The sequence below is a fragment of the Rhinopithecus roxellana genome, chromosome 7, assembly GCF_007565055.1.
Source record: "Rhinopithecus roxellana isolate Shanxi Qingling chromosome 7, ASM756505v1, whole genome shotgun sequence".
In the NCBI taxonomy this organism is placed as follows: domain Eukaryota; kingdom Metazoa; phylum Chordata; class Mammalia; order Primates; family Cercopithecidae; genus Rhinopithecus; species Rhinopithecus roxellana.
In genome coordinates, this window is record NC_044555.1 from 8,640,608 (window position 1) to 8,654,980 (window position 14,373).

Genomic DNA, 14,373 nt, shown 5'->3' on the forward strand with positions numbered 1-14,373 from the left:
AAAATAGTACACAAAAGTAACAAAAAGGAGTCCTCCACTTCACCACCCAACATGCCAAATCCATGGTAAAAATCTCAACATTTTCTTCATTCCAGACACTAGCTTCTCCTAGTTGGCGAAAGGAACAACTCTTTCTTCCCTGTCGTGCTTACAAGTCTCTGAAATAGGCCCTCCACCCAGTGGAAACCTCAACTTCCTTCATGAAACAACTTTGTCCAGACCCAACAGTCTTTGAAAATAACCATTATCTTTCCCTACTACCCATAGAAAAATGAGTTCCAGGTGTTGGAAAGAGAATCCCGGTTGCATTTTCACCGGTAAAAGGAGCCACACATCCAGGGATGCTTCTCCATAAGAGCTAAGGACTCCCAGGGATATCTCAGTCATTCATCTTAAAGAGCCTAGAGATTACTGATTCTAATACTCCCATATTAAAGATGAAAAAATTAAGCTCAGAGAGGAACAAAAACACAGTTAGTGGTAGAAAGGAGACCAACGGTCAGGCCTGTGAACTCCTCAGTGCATGTATTTATTGCAGCATCTGGATCACCTTTGCTTCAAAACTGAGAATTTTTTTAAATACAGGACAAGCTAGTAAAGAATTCCTATGTAATAGAGATAGTCCACAGCTGCAGGATAGGCTAAACAAAAATGAGGTGGGGACCTTTCTTAGGCAGATGGCTGGTTGGGGAACGTAGATGAGTGAAAAGAGGAAAAGATCTCCAGAAGATAGGGAAGGTATAAAGTTTCTCTACGACAGTTTCCCAAATCATGCTTCACTGGACATTGACACAGGAGAAGGCCTGTGGGGGAAAAGAAATTCATGATCAGATAGGTATGGCAAAGGCCTCATTCTATGGTTTCCTCTTTGAGTTTCTCAATGCAACGTTAGACTATTAAAGGCTCTGAAAAATCCTACAAGAAAGCTCCTATATAACTTTGTGTAATCAAGTAATACCAAAATTTATTTGCCCTCTGAGTCTGCTATTTTGCCTTCTTCCTCCAGCCCTTGACACTGTTTCTCAGGAATAAAAAAATCCTTCATGCTGGCTACTACCTCATATGCTCTATAACATTGTGGTGTTCACAGTTTGATTTTTTTTCAAAATCCAGAGTACAATTTGGCCCCAAAGCCTAAACCCAAAGCTAGTGAACTAGAGGAAAGTCAGTCAATCAATAAACGTTTATTATTTTCTGTAACTAAAGTACTGGGTTTTGGTAGGGGAGACAGCAATCAAAGACATAGCCTTGTCTTCTAGAAGCTCACAATCTAGTTGGGAATTCAAGAAAACCCCCTAGAAAAGTTCATTGACAATTCAAGAGGTGCTATTAGACAGTAGGAGAGAAAGGGGCACATGCCAGGGCCCAGGCAAGAAGTGCTTTGTGAATGAAGAAGGAAAAAGTATAAGTTGACTTTCAAAAGTCTCTGGAAACACTGGACTTTAGCTGATACAGGAAATATAGGGAAGAACTGGATAGGCAGAAATAAACGGAGAAAGTGTTCCTAGAGGAAAAGACACGTGGAAAAGGGAAGAGGTAGGCAAGATCAAGGAGTGTTTAGAAGGCAAGACTGAGTGTCAAGAAAGTGAATTTCTAACCCCTGCTTACTCACATAAGCCGCGATGCTTGTGTGAGAATTCTGATGTCCTACATGGTAGACTCTGGGAGGGGAATGTGAAGGAAGAAAATAATAAAGAATCAAAGAGCACTTCCATTCTTGAACCCATTATACATTTTCAAGTCTATTGCACCACCATCAGCACTCTCATGGTGTGTGTAGACTCAGCCCAGGGCTGTATTTCCCAGAGATGCTACACTTTTCCTCTGGTGTCCTCAGAAAAAAATGCCTCAGTTCCTGCAGAGTCACATAAAATAACTTGTGAGAACTTGGTGCTTGGTGAGCATCCTTGAATCCATCTGGCAGTCCATTCGTCATATGCCATCTGCCCTGGCCTGGAGCTGGTAAGCATATGCCGCACTTGGGGTATTTGACAAACTGACACTCTACCACACGGAGTGTCCAACTCAGCTTGTCAAATACACGGAGCGTGGCACTGCAGGAGGCCAAGCCAGGTGATTCTTTGGGGAAGTGAGATCTTCCTGGGAGATATGACCCTAGAGGGAAAGAGAGAGAAAGGAGTGATGAAGTCACACCCTTAGCCCCAGGGAGCTTGCTGAAAGAACCAGACAAAGCACCAGAATACGAAAGTGAGCAAAACAGGCATAAGGTTCCTAACCAGAAGAGAGATCCTGAGGATAAGCAGATAAAGCCCAAGTGACACCCAGTGCTCAGCTGGAAGCTCATCAGGCCTGAATCCTGTAGCTATGGCATTTCTAGGGGTCCCAAACTTCAATGGGTTCCTCTATGCAGCAAAGAGGGGAAAATTTGGTCATTATCCTGCCTCCCTGACTTGAGGAAAGTACCAGACCCCAGAGACAGCATCCTTGCTCCCTCTTCTCAATTCTCCCAAGCTGTATTTTCACAGTGTTGTGGTTATGCACATAGGCTTTGAGGTTAAACATGAGCTTAAATCCTAGTTCTTCCATTAGCTAGCTAGGCAACCTTCGATCAATCATTTCGCTTCTGTGAGTTCAAGTTTGCTACACCCACAAAATGTATTAAGTATTGTACCTACCTCATAAGACTATTGTGAGAATGACAGGAGATAATGCATGTAAAGCCTTTGGTTCAGTATTCAATACATAACAAATGCTCAAAAAGCAGTGGTTGTACCACTAAAATGAAAGAAAGAGTTATTGGCAATTGATTTAGCAGGATCTGGACAGGTGTGACATTGATTTCTTGTGGTCTCAGCCTTGCCTAACATGATCCTCTTGTCCCATAGGGACTCAAGAATGGCAGCTATTAAAGTGCCCTTAAAGATCATCTAGTCTCACTCACTTAGGTTATAAATGAGAGAACAAAGGCTCATGTTGGGGAAGAGACTTGTAAAGTTTACGCCATAAGTTTTTTACAGTTCAGCAGTATGCCTTATACAGTTTTCCTCATTGGTTATTTTGCCTCCCTTCTCTGTATATCCCTCTGGGAAAGGGGAGGCACATCAACAAAGAAGGCAAAAACAGGCAATAGCTTTGCAATGCAGCATTTGGGATCAGTGAACCCACAATCCACCAGGGCAATAAGGAAGCTGCCAGGAGCAGGGTCAGGTCTGAGACTTCTGGGAGAATTCCCTTGGCAACAATCAGATCCTGTTGCTAAAAATGCCAGGCTGCTGGTATCAAATTACTGCCCTTACCAGCTGTGGCAGTTGATCTGTGAACAGGTAGCTGGTCTACATTAAATATTGTCAAGAAAAGTTGCAAACTTCCCAAGGTTACCAGAAATGGTAAACTGTCCCCATGAGGCCAGAAAGCCCTGTCCCAGCCAAAGCAAGACAGAGGGATTCAGCCTTGTCTTTCAGCAAGAAAACACTCTGTGTTTTTTCTTGCTCATTTCTTTTAATTGAATGTAAGGGGGTAACATACCCCTTCAATTTAAATTCTGGCAGTAATCTCAAAACTAAAGCTCTTTCACCCCCTCACTTCCTTTTCTACCTACCCAATTCAGCCTAAGCCACCCAGCAGCAAAAGCAACAGTCATGGTCACCAGATATGCCATTAAAGAATCAAACAAACTTGTGTTCTAATGCTGTCTTGGCCATCAACTAGCCAATCATGGCTTGGGCAAGTCTTTCTTTGGGCTTCAGTTGTCTTCTCTGGAAATGGAGACAAGAAGACTTACCTGGCAAAGTTGTTGGAAAGTGTTGCTAAGCTTTCCAGAGCCTCCCACATAGGAGCTCAAAAGGACCCTTGTCTCAGCTCCTGGACCTGTGGTTGGAGGCCAGCCAGGCATGCTGGTTAACAGAGTCTGAGTTGGGGATGGCAGGGAAGAAAGAAATGGATTGTTACCTTTTTTGTATCATTACCCTCATTGGCTGCCAGCTCCAGTAAGAAGACCTATATAAGGTGGAGGTGTTCACAGCCTTTTGAATGCCCTTTCTGACTTTATTCACCTCCAGAAACCCTGGAAAGGAGGCATGAAAGGGGCAAAAAATTATTAGTACTTTGAAATTTGGAAAGTCTTATAGACAACATTGCTCCAGTATTAATGGAAGGAGTTAGTGACTGAGCTGAAACTAAACTGATTTCATTTCCACTCTTGCTGTTCTAGTCCATGCCTCTCCAATGGAGTGTGTGTAAGAAAATCAGATTCAGTTGAGAAATGTTCACCAGACCCATAGAAAGAAGAGATAAATGTCTATGTGGGATGATATTAAGGGAATTTGAAAGCTCTTCTCTTGGGCAGATATTACTTAGAATAACATCATTTTTCCCCATATGAAATGCAAAATCCTCTATTGAAGAGCTTCACCAAGCTTCTATTGTTGACACAAAGGGTGGGTCAGTTTTTATGGAAGGAATTGGAGGGAATAGATCAGAAGAACGAGGGGTAAATAGGTGTCTAGGAATCTCTGAACACTCAGAGAGAACCAAGTACCTGAAAGAAAAATAGAAGAAAAGAAGAAGTCTTCAGGACTATGCCTAAAACTTCCAGACTGCCTCTAGTATGAGGAGGCCCAACTGGGTCAGTTACAGGACAGGTCCTGCTGCTTGATGTCTCAGTCCTCCTAGGATAGAGCAGAAAGAGGACTGATCTGGGAGCCACCCAGCTCTGCTACAGATTCTCTGTATGACTTTGGGCAAGTCCCTTTCTTTCTCTTTCTGGACCTCAGCTTTTTCCATAAGTACCTATTCCCTAAGAGCCTTTCAATTTTGAACTTTTAGGAGTCAAAGATTGGACTAGAGAAGAGGCTTTCATCTTAGAGTCATGCCTCTCAGAGAGTGCTATATGGATTACCACCAGCACTCTCCTCTTGGATGTGTTCAGTCCCCCCACCCCACAGTTACATATGCAAAGATTACACTCATCTTCTTTCTTGACAGCGGGCTGACAATCATGAATATAAGGAATCTAATAACTATGAGTCTCTAGACAACATTTATCTAATCTTTCTTTTCCTCTTTTTAATTTTTTATTTTGCAATAGGGGTGAAAAAAACTGTGTCCCAGATTGGAGAAAGGACTTAAACAAAGATACACATTGGGTAAATGGTAAAATCAGGACTGCTACTCAGATTTCCTGACTCCTGGGTCCAAAGAACATTCCATTTCCATGTGACTGTCTCCTAAACATCCTATTGTATAGAAAATATCCTATCCCGTTTTCCCCTCTACTAGAAGCTCTAGAATAAAAGGCCAGTGGAAACCTTCTTCCTCCCACCTTTGACCTTGATTCCTGAGGAGGGTCTGAAGAGAATGGGATGGGCAGATCCAAGCCACCCTTGGCTGCCATGGACACTGCCCCAGCTTGGGAATCCAAGAAGAGAGGGCAAATGGATACCATACCTGTCAGTGGAGTGGTGCCTTGGTCATGGAGGGGACACTGATTCCCCAGTGCTGAGCCAACCTGCAGGGGCCAGAGGGAATTGGGCTTTATGCCGTGAGCAAGAAGCCTGTGTGTTTTGAAGGGCCCTTGGTGTCTTCAACAGGAAACAGAAATGAGGAAGATAAGACTGAGGTTAGCCAACGGAAATCTGGGTGCAAAATGACAAAACAATGCTGTTGTGAAAGGGTCTGCTACTGCAGCAATAGTAGCAGGCCACTGCCCTGCCTCCACCATCTCCCAGCTGACCTTCAACAGAAAATAACTTTCCAAGCTGCAGAGAGAGACAGTAGAAAGCACCTGACTGCCCTAGGCTCTGCCTGTGGATCAAGGAGGTTTTCCCAGAATAATTGAGGGAAACCTGGAATGCCAGAACTGAGACATTATCTAATGAAAAAACCCATAGTCAAAATTGAGAAATGGAGCCCCTAAGGGATAAAAGGAAATGCCCAGTATCACAAAGCAAATTAGTGGCAAAGCTGAAATTTAAACCTATCCATATGGGCTCCAAATCACTGTTCTTTCACTCTGCCAGAATACCTACTGGTCCTGGAATACCATTTTATTTCCAACATCTCTCCTGGCATACAGAACCAGCTACATAGTTTGCAAGGTGCAGTAAAAAATGAAAATGATAGGGACCTTATTTAAAAATTAAGAATATCAAGATGATGACAGCAGAACATTAAACTAAGTGTGGGGTCCTTCTAAGCATGAAGCCCTGTGAAGCTGTACAGGTCATATGCCTATGAAGCTGGCCCTGGGGCACAGCTATGACCACAAGCCACATTCTGTCATCTTGGGGCTTGCAGAAGGAAATAAATAAGGAAATTCACATTTATTAGAGTACTTATGATATTCTTTTACATGTATTATCTAATTTATTCAACAACTTTCTGGTATGGTAGTATTCTTCTTCTTATTTATAGGTGAGGAAACTGAGGCACACAGAAATAAAGTGACTTGTCTAAGGAAACAAAACTAGAAAGTAATAGAGAAGTCAGATTTTTCACTCAGGTCTAACTCCAAATGTTGAGGTCTTCTTCTACTTTCCCACACTGGCTACAAGGAAGGGAGAAGGAAATAGTTGACTTTGAGAAAGAAAAGATAGTGCCAGATCCATAAGTTCAACTGTGACCTTCAGGCTAATGAGGGACATGAAAAGTGTGAAAAGAGGGTGAGCGGTTTCCTAGTGCCTCATGTTTGCAGTCTCCAGGAAGTCCCTATTAACAGCCAGGAGGATGACAAATTCCCATCATGCAGTGCCCTCCACCATGAATCTTGATGGCATGAAGGATGGGAGGGGCAATGTTTTCAGGGTATACTTTGACAGCTTTCAGTGACTGCAGTGCCCTGCACAGTCCTCTGTCTACACTAGTGGAAGTATGGCCCTGAGTGGTACTCAAGCTGTGGTAAATAATCTTTCCAACCTACATACATTCTTATAAATTCAGGTTCAAAGAAAGACCACATCCTGTGAGCCAAGAGCCCTGGGCCCCAGTCCCCACTCTACCACCTTGGGCATTAGTTTCTCCTTTAACCAACAGAGGTTGGACTAAATGGTCTTGGAGATCACTCCAACTCAAACATTCCCTGGTTCCTTTGTGGCTCTTCGTTACTCACTGTGGGCTTCCCCGTGGTTGCAGGACCTGAGGCTCTGTGGAAACCTGAGATAGGGATTCCCTTGCACTAACATCACTCTGTAGAAAGCTTCCTTCTATCAGAATAATTTATTGGCTCAGGCCTCAAGACCCCAGATCTAGCTTCTAGAAAGATTCAGTTCTTGTTTCTTTTTGGTTTCTGACTAAAGCTTGGAGCAGAAGTAGGGTGGTCCTGTGGGCACTTTGCTAAAAAGGGACCCCCTTCTTCCTACGCACACCATGGAGATTAAGTTTATCTACACATGTTTTTTTCTCCCCTATCAATCAGAGTACTCTACAGGCCTTTTAACAGGGGTTTCTGGAGACAATGTGTTTACCTAAAGTAGTAATTAATGGTATCCATTTTGAGCCCAACAACAGGGCAATAAAAGAGAGCATTAGGAACCAGAAGACTCTGAAAATCATACCACCTATGCATAGGGCCTGAATGAGAGAAAAGGGAACTGGGCTCAGAGTTCCTCTTTAGCCCACAAACACAAACTATGCTGGGAAGGGCCAAATTTCCAATAACAGCACAAAGGGGCTTCTTCTTTTTGATCTGTTGTCCAGGCTTCTGCGGAGAGTAACAAAAAGTCACAAAGTATTCCCATTTTGTATGATTTCTGACTTGCCTATGCCTGTGGAGGGAGATGAGAAAGAAGGGAAAATAGTCGACAAGGGGAGCAAGCAGGCAGTGCTGGGGTCCCACACTGCAGACACACTCATTTGTTTCCTCAGTACTGGAATGGAAAGAACACTGAATCAGAGTCCTTGCATCTTAGACCCTAGGTTATAAACCAAGCTCTGTAACTCATTAATTACGTGACCTTAAACAAACATACACAGCCTGTCTGAGTCTTAGTCCCCACATCAGATTGAAGGATTCTCAGGCTAAAGGGTGTGCACCCCAAGTGCTATGCTACCCTACAGAATATGATAAGTAATTTGACAAAGGCATGAAGTGCCATCAGATATGTATATAAGATTCTCCCAGGGCAGAAGATGAGGAGGTGATGGTAACTGGAAAGGTTCTCAGAAGAATAGGATTTGGGCTACATCTTAAAGGATAGAGAGAAAAAAAATGATGTGCACTGTCTCTGGAAAGCCTTCTCTGACAACCACCTGCAAAATTAGTTGCTTCCCACCTTGCCCTCCTCTACTCTTGAAAAACATTCACACTGCACTTAGGTGTCAGTCTCTCCAAGAAGACCAAGCACTCCCCAAAGTAGGAACTATGCTTGATCTTTACTGTCTTCTTAGGCCTAGGAATAAACTACTTATCCCAGAACTGTGAGGTGAATAAGTGAATGAGTTAATGCGTAAGCAAAAGAAAGAGACCTCATAGCCCAATGTCCCCACATTGCTTAGCTTACCCTACCTTCATGAAGGAGCTGAGAAGCCCCCACCCTTCACTTTGAGTTTATCTTTCCCCCCACCTCCTTTCAGAAGACTTTCAAGAAGAGGCCCTAGGGAAAATTGCAAAGCTAAGGCCACTTCCTGTGCAAGTGGCTGGTGTCCACACACTGTACCTCAACCCTGGTGATTGCTATGCATAGGATTGCATCAGGGTTTTCTCTGAAAGGAAATACAAAGGCTGATGCAATGTGTAGGGCACCCACAGGCCAGGACTAAAGAACTTTTTGTACACCTGGGCCTGGGGACAGAGGTTTCACTGTGAGGCTCCCACAAAACAGTGACATTGACAAGATAAATGGCAGCAATTAACCCAATAACTACAGCTTAACTATATTCAGCAAGGGGGTGTTGAGCACCTACTGGCTACAAAGCTCTATGCTTGGCAAAAGGGGGAAAAAAATAAACATACAACAGAACAGAAATATACAACAATCTAACATAAATGTAATGTGAGCCACAATTATTATAATAATCACATTAAAAATTTTTAATAAGCAAAACTAATTTTAATAACATATTTTATTTAGCTCAATACATCCACAATGTTATTTCAACCTGTAAACAATGTAAGTATTCATTAATAAGATATTTTACATTATTTGAAATGTAGTATGTATTTTATACAAACAGTAAATCTCAATTTGAACTTGCCATGTTTCTAGTGTCAAATTGTCATATGTGGCTAGTGGCTACCGTATTGACCAAAACAGGTATAAGACATGGTCTCTACCCTCTAGGAATTCACAGTCTAGTCCAGAAACCAGAATGCTACATAAGTATGTTCAGAAAATGAGTACAATAGTAGAGGTGCATATCTGGAAAAGAGAACTGCACTAAGAGTCAGGAGATCTGGGCTACATTCTTTTCTCTGCCACTAATTCTCTGTGTGACCTTGAGCAAATCCCTCTCCCTTTCTGGGCCTCCATATTTCCATCTCTACAATAAGTCTGATTAAATTTATTCATGAAACAAATATATGTTGAATGTTTTCTTGGTGTCAGGCATGGTGCAATGTACTCAAGATGCAGAAGTAAACAAGACATATAAAACACCTGCCTTCTTGACATACACAGTATGGTGGAAAATAGCCATTAAACAAATTTTTTAAACATGTCAAGAAAGAGGGACGATCAGAGAGCAGGGAGAACACATAACAGGATAGCATAATCCACCAGACTTGGATAGGTCAAGAAAACTTCTCAAAGGAAGTAACTTTTAAGGTGAGACTGAAAAATAAAAAGTAGTGAGCCAAGTGGATAATAGGTACAAGGCAGTTCCAAGCAGAAGAAGCAACATGTATAAAAATTCTGAGATGGAGAATAATGTGGCATATTCCAAGAAGATAAAAGGCTGGTATGGCTTGAAAAAGAGTGAACAAAAGGAAAAAAAAATAGCATAAAGCAAGTAGAAGAGATAAGCAGGGGGGCAAACTAAGAAAGGCCTTGTATGCTATGTTGGGCATTTGAGACATGAGAAGCCAGAAAGTGTATATAGGTGATGCAGTGCCTTTCTATATTCAGGCCTAGGAATTTAGGGGTCCAGACTATGGCAACAAAGACGAAAAAAAAGTTAATTCCAACTGGTTGGATTAAATACTTCACAGAAGAGGCCGAATTTTAAAAGAGCCTTTAAGGATAACAGGATCAATAATCAGAGAAAGGCATTTCAGGCAGAGGAAAGGACCCAAGTAAAGGTGCAGAGATAGGAAAGAATATGGTGAGCTTGTGTGAATAAGGAGACTACCAATGCAAAATGGCAAATATAAGCCTAGGAGTATTTTTAGTATTTTTGAGTATCTATAGACATAGTAGAATAATAGTAGCCCAAAGGCCTATCCAACACACCAAATGTGCTCTGGAGGAAACATGGCAAAGACCTTGGACCTATCAAGAGATCCATTTTGTACTGGAATAACAATAATTAACAAGTATTGTAAGCTTACTAAGTGCTAGGCACTGTTTGAAGCCCTTTACATATATTAGCTTAAGTAATCCTAACAACAACCTTATGAGGGAGATACTATAATTAGTAAATGGCAGATGTAGGATTTAAATATCATGCAACAATTTATGAATGGTAGAAATTTTGGAGTAATCTACAAAAAATATATAATATGTCTCTTGCTAGGAAATGTCAAATTCAAGTCAGTTATCATCTCAGTCTTTAAGGACAGTTTTTTCCAGGAAAACCTCATTAATTTCCAATTTATGATCATTAGATAAGTCTGAGCTGAAGCTGACTTTTGTTTAGCTTCTTAGAAAGACAAAATAAGTGAAGTAAATAAAATGGAGTTCCAGGGAGTTGTTTAAAGACAGAAAATCAAACTGGTTCTACTTACTCTCCATACCTTACTCCCAGTCAGAGTCCTTCATAAGCTTCCATCTATGTCAGAAATAACTGAAGTGACCCTAACCAACCATTTTAATCCATTTCCTATAATGGCCCACCTAAAGGTTTTTACTAAGCAGCAGTTTTTTTTTCTTAAAATGAGTAAAGAGTTTATTTGGGCCAAGCTTGAGAGCTGCAAATCGGGAGCACAGATTCCAGTTGCCCTAAATATACATTCCCTTGGGAACAGTTTTTAAGGAACAACGAAGAAAGGAATGAGGAATGCACTTTCAATAACCTATTGAAAATAGTGTATTTGGAAGGAATAAACATGCATTTATTTAAAATATATATTCTCACTCCAGTCTGTCCCTCACTCCCACTATTCACATCACACCTGTAGTCCCAGCTACTGGGGAGGCTGAGGCAGGAGGATCACTTGATCCCAGGAGTTCAAGGCTGTAGTGCACTATGATCACCTGTGAATAGCCACTGCACTCCAGCCTAGGCAACATAAATAAATAAATAAATAAATAAGAGGAAATTCTGTCATTTCCAACAACATAAATGGAATTGGAGATTACGTGAAGTGAAAGAAGCCAGGCACAGAAAGACAAATGCCACATAATCTCACCCACATGTGGATTCTAAGATAATGAAAGTTACAGAAGCAGAGAATAGAACGGCGGCGGTTACAGAGGCTTGGGGGTGGGTGGAATGGGGAGATAATTTTGAAAGGGTACAAAGTTTCAGACAGAAGGAGTAAGGTTTTTTTGAGATCTATTGCACAGCATGGTGAATACAGTTAATAATAGTATATTGCATGTTTCAGAATTGCTAAGAGAGTATATTTCAAAGTATTCAATAAATTATAAGTATTTGAGGCAATGGATATATTAATGAAATTTAATTACTCCACATTGTATTCATAAATCATAACATCATTTTGTATCCCACAAATACAACTATATAAACTATAGTTGTATAAACTATATAAACAATAAAAAATTAAACAAATATATCTATATCTGTATCTATCTATATATCAGTATAGAGATATTTCCTAATTCATACTGGGGTGGTTGCCCCTGATATCACTGACTTGGCACACACAGACTATTTTCATCTTCTTAGTTTGTCTTCTGAGTAAAGGAAGGACAAGAATTTCACCTTTTGGGAAACAAAAAGAAAATTTAGACCAGACGCTTGAGCTTTCTCCACAGCTAAACATTTGCTAGAACTAGATTTGGCACTGATTCAGGAATCAGTCAATCCCTAAAAATGTGATACCTCATGGGCTTTCAAAGTGGGATCCTGAGAGCTCCTGTAAAGGCCAGATAATGCAAGGTAAGAAGCAGAAAATCTTCATATTGGCATCAGAAGGGACACTGCCCTCTATTCTCAGTTCTAGGCAGAATAAGGAGTGGCAACTGGAAGAAAAACACTTTTCTGAGTGCTTAGTATGTACCACCTATTCTCACTCTCTACTGTATCACTTACTACTCTCAATAACGTTATAAAATAAGAATAATTTCTATTTCACAAATGGAGGCATTGAAGCATGAAGAAATTAAGCAACTTTCTTCAACGTCACATATTTAGTAAGTGGCAGAGATGAGATTTATAATTTTGTTAGAATTTAGAATTCCAAATTCTAAAATTTAGAATTTTATCCCTAAGATGGCATAAGACAGGCTACTCAATGACTCACCATATCCTTTGGCCCCCTCAAACCCTGCAGCCTAGCTGTTTCCCCTAGCCTTAAAGAAAAAAGGGGGTTATTTCACTCAATTGCAAACTCCATGAGAGCAGGAACCATGTCTGTCATACCCAGTTTTCTATTGATCTGCTGATTTCTTTTTCTTAATTGATTTTGGGAATACTTTGTATGTTAGAGAGATTTGCCTTTGTATGTAATGAGAATTGTAATTATTTCCACTAGTTTGTCATTTGCCTTTTGTCTTTGTCTCTAGCATGTTGTAGTTTTGTTTATTGTTTGTGTCCCCTCCTAGAGTGTAAGCTCCATGAGGGTAGTTATTTTATTTTATTTTTAACTATATCCCTAATGCCTAGAGCTGCCTTGCTTATATAGTAGTTGCTCAGTAAATATTTGTTGATGAAAAAAATCTTCCTGTTCTGCAAGGCCAGAAAATGAGGTGATACCTGAATACTGAAAGCTTTGACCTTCCTTGGACTCTGGTTCCTGATGACCTGGTTCCTGGAAGCCATCAGGTTTGAAGGCTCATTGAGAATAGCTCTAGACAGAGTGTCAGGAGACCTGAGTTCCAGGTCCAGCTTATAACATGTCATGGCTTATAACATGACCTTGGGAAGTTTCCTTTTTGCTCTGGGTATTGGTCTCCCTGTATCAGTTCATTCTCATATTGCTGTAAAGAAATACCTGAGACTGGGCAATTTATATATTTTTTAAAAAGTTTAATTGGCACATGGTTCTGCAGGCTATATAGGAAGCATAGCAGCATCTGCTCCTGGGGAGGCCTCAGGAAGCTTCCCATGGTGGAAGACAAAAGGGTGCAGGCACATCACATGGTGAGAGAGATGAAGGAGAAAGGACGGAGGTGTTACACACTTTTAAACAACCAAATCTCATGAGAACTCAATCACTATTGCAACAACAGTACCAAGGGGGATGGAGATAAACCTTTCATGAGAAACCACCCCCATAATCCAATTACCTCCCACCAGGCCTCACCTCCAACATTGGGGGTTACATTTCAACATGAGATTTGGGTGGGGACACATATCCAAACTATATCACTCCCTTACCCCCCATTTATAAATAGGGTGAACTGTATGGTCTTTAAAGGGCCCTTCTCTCTCCCATTCACAGATTGGTCAAGTGGTCTAGTAACAAGGGTGCCAAAGATAGCAAGACTGAACAAGGCCCTGCCATCCTGGAACTCACATTAAAATGAGGGACACAGGCACTTGCTAAAGTATCTCGGAATACAAATATAAGTGTTATACAGGATAAATATAGGGTATCATAAGAGCAAATAATAGTAAACCTAATCTGGTATGAGAGTTTAGGAAAGCGTTTCTTCAAAAAATATTTAAGACCTAAAGAATGATCCAGACTAAGTAAAGTTCTCGGGCCTTGTACATATGTGTACATATATAATATTAACATTAATTATACTATATTTATATTACTAGTTACTTGTTAATTTCTCATTATTGTAATGAATATGATTATTTGTTGTAGATAATTTATAATGATACTATATACTATACCTATATACTATATATAATATATATATCACTATAAACTATAATTTATAGTGATACTATAAACATTATTTATATTAAATATATACATATATGTGTGTATATATATGTGTGTGTGTGTGTGTATAAATATATAAATACTCACCTAACATGTGAAAAAAAGCTTTCTAAACTGCAAAGTGATAATACAACTGTGAGGGATGAATTTTCTCATTTGTCTGGGGATTTCTCCTGACCTGTTTTGGACCTCCATGGGTGGCCCTCAGTGAAGGTGTCTTTGAGACAGGTCCTGAACCT

General features: G+C 40.6%; 1 long non-coding RNA gene across 2 annotated transcripts; it reads right to left on the minus strand.

Moving 5' to 3' along the window:
- Positions 1 to 510: 510 nt before the first annotated feature.
- On the minus strand, positions 511 to 5,562 carry LOC115898693. 2 transcript variants are annotated; one of them, XR_004058382.1, is made up of 4 exons: positions 5,407 to 5,562; positions 4,499 to 4,628; positions 3,743 to 3,868; positions 511 to 2,115 (listed from the first exon to the last, which is right to left on the minus strand). It is a non-coding gene; the product is annotated as an uncharacterized LOC115898693 (long non-coding RNA). The 2 variants fall into 2 exon arrangements; XR_004058381.1 differs by lacking the exon at positions 4,499 to 4,628 and having other exon boundaries at positions 5,407 to 5,555.
- Between the last annotated feature and the right edge of the window lie 8,811 nt (positions 5,563 to 14,373).